The following is an 8,854-nucleotide window of genomic DNA, read 5'->3' on the forward strand; positions in this document are numbered from 1 at the left end:
CTTTATTCCGGAGGATCGGGCCAGTCTAGACACTTTTTTCCGGCTTTTCCCCAAGCCGGAAAAAACCGGCGGACATCTTTATTTAAATCCCGTGGGGGATATTTAAATCTCCCGCGGATTTCCCTATTCCGAAGTTTAAAATTAGCATGCCCTTTTCGAAAAAGGGGCCAGTGTAGACGTAGCCCTACTGAATACCTACAGGCCTTCCAATAGGGTTACAGAAAAACCACAGTGCTATATAGGACCTTTCCAGGCCAAAGATAGCAGGATCCACAAGCACAGACAAATGGAGGTAAATACAACTACAAAGGGACTCAAACCCTTAATTTTTCAATTTGCAGTCAGACACTTTATCCTTTAGGCCACACACTCTTGTACAGGTTAGTATTGGACTTCTTGAAATGTGTAAGTAGGGAGTAGTCTCCCTAGTCCATCAGGTTTTATTATTTTCCTTGTTTGGGGGTTTAGAAATCACGTCTGAGCTGGTGAATTATTCTTATTTTGTGTAACTAAGGATTGCAGCCCAGGGATTTTTCCTGAATCTATGTTACTTCATAGCTATCTACCACCTAGGCTATCTCCATACTGCACCTCTCTTCTGCAAAAGTTCATACAAATGAAGTACTGATTAGCATATTGCCATGCTCATTTGCATAATTAATTGGGGTCTGTTTTTGCACAAGAGGCTTTTGCGCAAAGAGGAGCTGTGGTTCTTCCTGCCTCCTGTTTCCCCTGGCTCCAGCCTGGCCTTGGGCCTCTTTCCTGTCAACCCCATGGGGCCAGAGGAAATGCAGGGGGCCATTTCAGAGTCTGGTTGGGGGCTGTGACCTGTCCATGCCGTGATGGGGGAGGGGAGAGTGTCACACGGCTTCTACTAGAGCTGGTATTGAAATAAAAGGAAAAAATAAACAAGCAGCTGGGATGAGGCAACTGGAGGGAGCCAGGAGAGCAGAGGCAGCCTGAGAGCTGAGAGCCCCAGGTGCCCACCAAAAACATCAGCTGTTTGTCCCATGCTGCAAGGGGCAGCACTCAGGGCTCTTAACTTTGCAACCTGAGTTTAACTGTCAGTGGAATTTTCCTAGGCTGGTTGTTGCAAAACCCTCCTGCTTTAGATTTCTTGTCCTCAGGCTGGTGAGAAGAGATTTTTGTGCCTTCTTCTGGGTGTCTGGCGCCCACTGGCGTTTGGTCTGTCATCCTGCTGGCTCAGATGTGTTAGGGCCCTGTAACCTACCAGCCTGGCTAGAGATGCAGGGGGCTGAGTTTGTGTTTCTTGCTGCTTCCCCTGATGCCCTCAGGTCTGGTCCCAGCAGCTGCCAGACTCTGCCTATTGCCCCCAGGCCTCTGCTAACCCATCCATTGGGTGTGAAGCTATTGCCTTGGGATCTGTCCGGGAGAGCGAGCAGCACAAGTGAGAGGCTGGCCCAAGATTCACTCAATCCATTTTTTTTTTTTTTTTTTTTTTGTGGATCTGCCCCTCCTGCACCCCTAGAGACATTGAAACAAAAAAAGACCCAGGAGAAGAACCCAGCTAATTTTCTTTTGCTGTGACATGAATGGATCTAGCTCAGGGGTCCTTCTGCATGTGAAGCACCCTTGTGCTCCTGGGTTCTTCTGCCTCTCACCTACGATGCCATCCACCTGGGGGAGCACTTGCCCTGACACTTGTAGATGGGCCAACATGGACAAACCAGTGGCACTCAGGCACCCTTCAATAGCTCAGCTGGTAGAGTGGCAGACTGTAGTGTGTACTTAGCAAGTTATCCTTAGGTTGCACAGCAATTAACAAAAAGATTGTGGGTATGAGCTACCAATCGCATATCTTGGGCTGCATAGGCCTTGAGACCCCTCCCAGACTGATGGGGAATGGTTGCACTTTGGAATTCAAAGGTGTTGTCTGGGACCATAAATTAGAACGGTTTTAGAGACACTTTTCTTCTTTCAGAAGAGGCTTTTCTGACATTTGGCCCATCTACATGGGCCCAAATGTGCGGAAAACCTTCTCTTTGGGAAGAGCCCTTATTCCTCCTAATACAATGAGGAATACAGGCCTTCAGAAAGAACACACCTACTGTTTTGGAAACTGATCTTAAAAAGTTGACCCATTCCATGGACACGGCAGAGTTTTTCCCAGATATAAAAGGTATCCTGGAAAAGATCGATAATTGGTATATAGCCAAGAAGGGAATTTGTCTTTTGTGGGGGTAACTAGCCACAAAAAGCACCATGGCTTAGCTGGCTAAAGTGCCTGCCTTATAAACAGGAAATCCTGGGTTCAAATCCCAGTGGTGCCTTGTTGCAGCCTTTGTCATGTTTTCCTGAATCCTTCTAGAATACAGAAGAGGCCTCCCCTGGTCACCCATGGAACTGCTGATTGGGGAGGGTTGGAAAGAAGGAAACCACAAGCCTGGAGCAGGTGCAGAGGCTGCTGTGACTGGCATTGGCAAGGCAGGGATCTTGCTGCAATTGCTGGGACAGCAGAGCCAGCGCCACACACACTTGTGATTCACTGGGGGTGCCAGTGCCCAGAGATCCTGCCAAGGATGCAAATGTAGACACATGAAATTGTAAATGAAACTGGGATTTAAATATCCTGCACTTCATTTGCATATTCACACACCAGTGCTATTTGAAAATACTTTATTTTGAAAATATAGTATTAAATATGAAATAAGCGTATCTCAACAGCGTTTTGTATTTCAAAATAAAGTATTTTGAACTACAAAATGCTGTTGGGATATGCTTATATCAGGAGACAACCCTTCCTCAGAAATAACCCATAAACCGCATTTTATAAGGATTAAGGGTGATTTTGAAGAAAGGGTTTTCTTTCGACATAACAGCGCCTGTTCTTTTAAAATAGCATATTTTGAAATGGTGGCCAGACGTGATTATGCAAATCCCCACTTCATTTGCAATTTCACTCAGCTGAATTTGCATTTGTCTCTCAAAAGAGGAATGACGAGTAGACAAACCCTCACACAGGGGAGATGCAGAGATCAGAATTTCCCACCTCCCTCAGCTTGTTTGGCTCCTTTGCCCCATTTCCTGCCTCCCTCCCTGAGCTGACCCAGTGGCTGAAAGGGACAGCAGCTGCTGATTGGTCGGGGGTGGAGGGAGAAGATGGGCAAGACGACCCTGGAAGCAAGACGGACCAAGGTCCAACTCTTTCTGTGCCACTTGGCCTTAGATCCTAGCCACCCAGCATTCATTCTGATGAGGCCATTATCTGTGAAGGGGGAATTTTCACTGATAGTCTCCTCTGAGCTGGAATCTCAGCTGCCACAGGGTTCACTGGAAGGGAACAGCCCAGTAGGGACTGAAAACCACTGCTCTGGGTGATGTCTGAATTCACAACCTCAGCATGTCTCCTATGTGCACTGCCTTATAAGTACTGTGCATTGATCCACTGCGCCACTGGAGCAGATGTTTGAGAGTTTTCTCCAAAATCCTTACATTGAAAAAGTTAGCACAAAGTAGAACTGAGCAAGAGAGGCAAGAAGATCAATATTCAAGGATTTACACAAACCAACACTTCCCCCGTAGGAGCCATTGAGATTTGAACTCAGCTTGTAGGATTCAAACTCCTGAACCCTGCCCCTTACACTAGGGGACCAACACAACACTCTGTGCTTGAGGTTCTCAGCTGGTAGCTGGTACCCTACTGTCCTTGCTTTTTCCATTCAGCTGCTTCACCTCTCCAGACTCTGCCCCATTTGAACCAGGGATCTTTAGATCTTCAGTGTAATGTTTTCCCCACTGAGCTACTTTGGCTGTTGGATGTGGATTTCTCTGGCCTCTAATTCTCTATCTGGGATGTTTGGCAGCCGTGCTGCACAAAACAGACATCATCATGCCCTGCCCAGGAAGGCCGGACTGGCCTTTCTACAGCATCCCTCCCCCACAGCCTACATTCCCTCTAAGCCAGGAAGCCAGGCCTGGGCAATATAGGCCAGTGGGCTGGATCCAGCCCATGAAGCCACCCAATATGGCAGCAAGACCCCTCAGGCAGATTCCCTGCTTCCTCTGCCCCCCACACACAGCTGAGAGAAGGGGCTGCATGGCCCTTTGTTTTTCATAGCTGAAGCCCTGGCACATCCCAACAAGCTCTTATTCACCCAGCCATACAACCTGTGCTGCCCATGCAGGGAAGGAGCTGCCTGAGAATTGTGCTTGGCAGGTCTCCCAGCCACAGCCTGCCTCTGGCACCCCAGCACCTCCACCTCCCTTCCCTCAACCCACTGGCACTCCCTGTGACAGAAAAGGGCAAAGACCAGACAGGTTTCATGACAAGGCTGGTTTCCCTGACTGGGAGCCGAACCCAGGCCACAGCAGTGAAAGGGCTGAATCCTAGCTACTAGACCATCAGGAAGACAAGCACCTGCACAGCTTGCTCAGCTACACTGGCTCTTCTAAGGCCACTTTCTGTCCCTTTCAGGATGTGGGTCCATTCTCAGTGAAGGCATGAGATGCCTACGTATTTTGCAGCTCCAGGTTCTACTAGAAGGTGCCTCCCAGCACTTTTCCCCTGACCTCATTCTCAGGGCTGGAGACGTGGACCTGCCCCGTGCATCGTTGGGGATGCCGCCTGCCCTTTGCTCCCTGGGCTGATGAAGCCCTACACAGGATAGCCCTAAAGCAAGGATCGTATCTCAGGCAGGCTCAGCAGGGCCCATATTGGTGTGGAGGAGCCTTCGGGTCCTTTAAAGAGAGATTCCGCTGTCTGCTCCCCTGGCTGGAGCTTGGCGAGTCGAACGTCCCCCAAGCGTCCTCCAGAATAATTGTGAGAACAAGGCGGAAACATTCCTGCCCCCCTGCGCAGCTGGCCTGATCACTCCAACCCTGCTGCTTCAGCCCCCTGCCAGTCTCATTCCTACTCTTCCCTGCCGCCCCATCTTTTAAGTGGCATACCGGGCAATGTTCTCATGATGATCTGACAACCCTTCAATGACGGGAATGCCCAGCCTCTTCTTCTTAGTCACCCAGCCTGCCTCTTTCTAGTACAAACTCCCTGTGACAAAGGCAGAGCTACAAGCAGCTCAAACTCTGTGGCATTTAAGAGCAGCCTCTGGAGTCATATCCTGCAGCTTTAAGCAGAGCTCCAGCATGAAATCCAGGGAGTTCAAACTCTCCCACTGCCTTGCCAGTCACAGTGGCCTCTGCAACCACTCCAGGCTTGTGGTTTCCTTCTTCTCAACATTCCTCCCCAATCAGCCTTTTCCTGAACCAGCACTTCTATGGGTGGCCAGGGGAGGTCTTCTCTGTGTCTCAGAAGGACTTAGGAAAATGTGAACAAAGACTACAACAAGGTACCACTGAGAGTTGCATCCTAGATCTCTTGTTCACAAGGCAGGTGCTTTAACCAGCTAAGCCATGGTGCCTTCCCTGGACAGGGCTATTCTGGTTTATGGTCCAGGACAACACTTTGGACTCAAAAAATGAGAAGTAACATTAGTTCAAACTAAGGGCTTTGGTTTGAACTACCGTGTCCAGGCACGCACTTACTGGTTCAAATCAGCTGTGATCTTGCTAATGAAGCAGGGGATATTTAAATCTCTGCTTCATTAGCAATTTTGGTCACCTACATTTGCATCTCTAGTGCGAACTAGGAAGCAAATGTAGACGTACCCAAACAGCCCTCCAAACTGAGTCCATTAAATAACAGAATATTTAATTTCCATCATAAAGTGTAACAACGATTTCATTTCATGTAGCAATATGAATCATCATAGCTAGTTTGCTAAATCAAGAAGATGGACAATTTTGTTTTAGAACTCAAAGGACCAATTCCCGTAAGATACAAAATAGCTATGGAATGTGTTGCAGTGTTAATGTTCTTTTTATTTGATTTCATACTAAATATATGAAGTCATGTACCTTGTTAACTATCCCTTGATTCAGAATTTTTTCTTCTATCAAATTATAAAACTATATTTAGCTAAGCTCTTTGTGAGTAACTGGCGCGTACCACAGTAGCACACATCTGCACAAGCGCAAAAAACCTCACTAGCGGTGCACATTATGGGTATGTCTACACTACAAAGTTAGTTCGAACTAACGGACGTTAGTTCGAACTAACTTTAATAGGTGCTACACTAGCGCTCCGCTAGTTCGAATTTGAATCGAACTAGCGGAGCGCTTAGTTCGAACTAGGTAAACCTCATTTTACGAGGACTAACGCCTAGTTCGAACTAGCTAGTTCGAACTAAGGGCTGTGTAGCCCTTTAGTTCGAACTAGTGGGAGGCTAGCCCTCCCCAGGTTTCCCTGGTGGCCACTCTGGCCAACACCAGGGAAACTCTATGCCCCCCTCCCGGCCCCGGACCCCTTAAAGGGGCACGGGCTGGCTACGGTGCCCGTGCCAGGTGCAAGCCTGCCAGCACCCAGCTAGCAGACCCTGCACCTGGCACGGCACAGAGCCACCCACCTGATGCCCCCCAGCCCACCCCCTCTTGCCGGGACCAGGCTGGCGGCTCCCGGGAGCTTGCCCTGGACCGCAAGAGGCGGGCACCTTCCTGGGCTAGTGCGGACATCGTGGACCTCGTCCACGATCTCCGCACTAGGCACAGGAAAGTGGCCGTCTAGGGCAGGAGAGCTGCCAGCCTAGCCACCCAGGACCAGGTGTGCATGAAAATCAAGGGGGTCCACTGAGACCCCCGACACTGAGCCCTGAGCTTACAATGGCCGTCCTGGGTCAGACCAAAGGTCCATCTAGCCCAGTAGCCTGTCTGCCAACAGCGGCCAACCCTAGGGATCCTGGAGGGGATGGACCGAAGACAATGACCAAGCCATTTGTCTCGTGCCATCCCTCTCCAGCCTTCCACAAACTTTGGGCAGGGACACCACTCCTACCCTCTGGCTAATAGGACTCCATGGACCCAACCACCATCACTTTATCTCACTTCCCTTTAAACTCTGTTCTAGTTGTAGCCTTCACAGCCTCCTGCAGCAAGGAGTTCCACAGGTTAACTATTTGCTTTGTCAAGAAGAACAACTTTCTCTTACTAGTTTGAAGCCTGCTACCCATTCCTTTCCTTTGGTGTCCTCTAGTCCTTCTTTATGGGAACTCAGGAAGAACTTTTCTGAATGCACCCTCTCCACCCAACCCCTGCTTTTAGAGACCTCTATCCTGTCCCCCCTCCGTCTCCTCTTTTCTAAGCTGAACAGTCCCAGTCTCTGTAGCCTTTCTTCATCTGGGACCTGTTCCCAACCCCTGATCATGTTAGTTGCCCTCCCCTCTCCCAGCCTTTCTCTTCCCCTCTCCCACCTCCTTTTCCCAGTCTCCCCCAGTTTTTTTTCAATAAAAACAGAGTCAATGTTGGAAGAAACGTTATCTTTATTTTGTACATCAATAAGAAGGGGGGCTAAGGAAGGGTAACTGGAAGGAGGTGAGGGAGGAATGGGGTACGAGTCCCCGATGGGGAGGACCGGGCTGGCTCTGTGGGCTTCTGGGGGTGGAAGCTCTCCTGCAGCCCCCCAATTACTCCCTCTCCCCAGATGGCAGCCTGCAGCAAGTGCAGCCGGGCTGATGGCCGAGTGGTGTGATGTGCCCAGTGTGAGCACTCAGGGCACTCCAAGCCAGAACTTCTTTGCAAGCGGGGCACCCCTTAGAACTGTGTGTCCGGGGTGGGGGTCGGGACCCTTTAAGCGCAGCCCTCGGCTAGCCCGAGACAGCATCTCCATGCTCTAAGTCCTCCTTTTATGCCCTGCCGGCACTGCTTCCGGCCATCCTTAAGCCCTGTTCAGAGTCCACTCAATGTGGACTTGCTAGTTCGAACTAGCAAAACGCTAGTTCGAACTAGTTTTTAGTTCTAGATGCGTTAGTTCGAACTAGCTTAGTTCGAATTAACTAATTCGAACTAAGTTAGTTCGAACTAGCGCTGTAGTGTAGACATACCCTATGAAACTCTCTGCCCATTGGTAGCCGCTGGAACACCCTGAGAAAAGCAGCAGGAATGGGGCCAAGTGCAAGTCAGGCTGAGGGGGGCAGGCAAAACTCGTCTTGCCTTGCAGGGCCACAGAGAGCAGCATCTCTCTTGTATACTGCCACAGAAAAAAACATGCCTGAGAGAAACTTCGGCCTTAGACAGCTGCAGACACTTGCCAAAGTAGTTCAGTTGAGAGAGTGTTAGATGTAGATTTGAAGAGTCCTGGCTCAGTCCCTGGCTTTGGCAAAAGCCTCTCGAGATGGCTTAGTCTATTTTGGCATCTCTGGTAAGCAAACATCTGGGCTATGTCTACACTTTTGGGTTCCTGTGCAAGTTTTGCACAAGAACACATCCACTCTGCCATGTATGAGCTGTGCTTTTGTGCAAGTGCATCCATGGCGGTGTGGATGCTCTCTTGTGCAAGAACTTTCCAATGGCCATTTTAGCCATAGGGCTTTCTTGCACAAGAAACCCCTGCCGAGCGTCCACACTGCACTCTTGTGCAAGAGCCCCTGTGCAAGAGGGCTTACACCTGTTAAAAAAGAGCATAGATCTTGCACAAGAAGCCCTCTCTTACCACGCCGTACTTTAAATCTTCTTGCACAAGAGCAGGTGGGCAGCGTGGATGCTCTGCGGATTCTTGCACAAGAACAGCTATTCTTGAACAAGAACCCGCCCGTGTAGACAGATCTCTGCAGTCAGAGTTCAAAGGCTGTATCAAGAGGCCAGGAATGACGTTAAAGATGATATTTCAGGGTTAGAAACTGGAGAGGGGATTTTATGCCACCTCAGAGAGTGTTGACACAGTAGAACAGGGCTCTTGCCTTCGACTGCTCCCAGCTGTCATGAAATAAACACACGCTAGCTTTAGGGTTCAAGACAGACAAAACCAAATTAGTAACCCAGCTGTGGGGGAGGGGGTTGTCACAGA

General features: G+C 49.5%; 1 non-coding gene across 1 annotated transcript; it reads left to right on the forward strand.

Annotated features, from left to right (window-relative positions):
• Positions 1–2,217: 2,217 nt before the first annotated feature.
• Positions 2,218–2,291, forward strand: TRNAI-UAU (transfer RNA isoleucine (anticodon UAU)). Its single transcript has one exon. It is a non-coding gene; the product is annotated as a tRNA-Ile (tRNA).
• The last annotated feature ends 6,563 nt before the right edge of the window (positions 2,292–8,854 follow it).

This window comes from Pelodiscus sinensis, chromosome 31 (genome assembly GCF_049634645.1).
Source record: "Pelodiscus sinensis isolate JC-2024 chromosome 31, ASM4963464v1, whole genome shotgun sequence".
Classification (NCBI taxonomy): Eukaryota; Metazoa; Chordata; order Testudines; family Trionychidae; genus Pelodiscus; species Pelodiscus sinensis.